The sequence below is a fragment of the Capsicum annuum genome, unplaced genomic scaffold (assembly GCF_002878395.1).
Source record: "Capsicum annuum cultivar UCD-10X-F1 unplaced genomic scaffold, UCD10Xv1.1 ctg61969, whole genome shotgun sequence".
Taxonomy (NCBI): Eukaryota; Viridiplantae; Streptophyta; class Magnoliopsida; order Solanales; family Solanaceae; genus Capsicum; species Capsicum annuum.
The window spans coordinates 1-1,987 of NW_025870924.1; the positions used below are offsets into that span (position 1 = coordinate 1).

The window sequence follows — 1,987 nt, forward strand, 5'->3', positions numbered from 1 at the left end:
TTTTGTCTTGCAGTCCTTTTATCTTATATTCAGTTTTAGGGTTTACTGGGGCCTTGTTCTAGTTTATACGGTTACTTGACTTAGTCATTTGTTAGATATTTTCACAGACAGTTGTTTAGAGGTTAATCGATGTTGAGGGAACCTTATCTCCCCGTTATTGTTTCTTTTCATATTTATGACCATGTTTCCAAATTATTGTGTTTTTTCTCATTATTTTGATCATATGAATTAGGTGCATGATTACCAGATAGATAGGGGTGTTTCGAGCCTCAATGGTTCGAGATGCTCGTCACGGCCAGGCCCCGGTTCGAGTCATGACAAGCTTGGTATCAATGCACGATTCATGGTCCCAGGGAGTTTGCCAAATCTTGTCAGGTAGAGTCTTGTTTATGGGTGTTTAGCGTGCCACACTTATAAGTAGGAGGCTGCTAGGCGTTTAGGAAATGTTTCCCTTCTTTGTGATTTAGTTCGTGCGTCAGAGTCTGAACTGTCCCCTAATCAATGATCACTTGTTTTTCACAAAAAAAGTTATTCCTCCCCATCGTATCGTCAATCAGAATGCTCAGGCAGATGAGGTCCGTCCCACCCATGGGATGCGGACCCGTAACAGGGCTTACACTCCAGAATTTGTCCCTACTCCAGGAGTCCCTCAAGTCCCGACCAGTCCACCTCGAGCTCCGTGGACTAATGCCAACTGTCCCCCAACTGCTCAGGGAGATATTTCAAATGTAGAATTCAGACGGTTTATTCATATGCTGACATAATTAGTAGCTAACCAGGCTCAACGATCGGAAGGTGTTGGGTTTGCATCTGTTACGTCTGAGGCTACTAGAGTTGGACATTTCATGAAAATGAACCCACCTAAATTCACTGGCACCAAGGTGGAGGAAGATCCACAGGAGTTCGTGGATGAGATAGAAAAGATCTTTAAGGTGATGCATGTGGATGAGGTTGAGGCCAGCCTCTTAGAGGGACTACGACCTTTTACGCCACAGAAGTTTGAGGCAATAACAGGTCTCTGATGCCCTTAGATGTTCTGGGTGGTACGCGCACTACACTGATGTATTCAATGAGTTTATAGCCTTGGCCGACAGGCCTGGGTAATCATTGAAATTTCATCGTGATGGGGATAGATCATTGTAATTGTTGGTCTTCTACGATGAATTCCTAGTAAGCGCGAGTCATCAGCTCACGTTGACTACGTCCCTGCCCTTTGTACACACTACCCGTACTCCTACCGATTGAATGATTCGGTGAAATAATTGGATCGTGGTGACGTGGGCGGTTAGCTGCCCGCGACGTTGCGAGAAGTCCATTGAACCTTATCATTTAGAGGAAAGAGAATTTGTAATAAGGTTTCCGTAGGTGAACTTGCGGAAGGATCATTGTCAAAACCTGCACAGCGGAACGACCCGCGAACGTTTTTAACAACTGGGGAGTCCGCGCGGGTGGGGTGCTATGGAACTCCATACAAGCGCCTCCCCCTCGTCCCTGGCGCGGAAAGCGCCAAGGAATACTTAAATCAACAGCCTACCCCTCATGCCCCATTCGCGACGTGCGTCGGGGGAATCTATGCATCTTTTGTAAACAAAAATGACTCTTAGCAATAGATATCTCGGCTCTCGCATCAATGAAGAACGTAGCAAAATGTGATACTTGGTGTGAATTGCAGAATCCCGTGAACCATAGAGTACTTGAACGCAAGTTGCGCCCAAAGGTTTAGAGATAAATGTGCTCTCACTTATCCTACTAGATATTTTTCTCCTTTGGAAGATGAAGAAGATTTAGTTGGGAATTCACTTGATCACCATTCAACTGATAGCTACCTCTCCCGCAGCCCCAATAGTAGCTCAAGTATGGTCCCCGATTCGACATTTTACTATTTGCATACTTCCTTTCTTTCCCTCAAATACATAAATTAAAAAATAAGACAACTCTGAACTTGGATTTAATGCATCCATGCTTCTAATAAATATGATGCTTGTTT

General features: G+C 44.5%; 1 pseudogene; it reads left to right on the plus strand.

The window, feature by feature from the left end:
• Positions 1-1,595: 1,595 nt before the first annotated feature.
• LOC124893577 lies at positions 1,596-1,728 on the plus strand (annotated as a pseudogene).
• Positions 1,729-1,987: the final 259 nt, after the last annotated feature.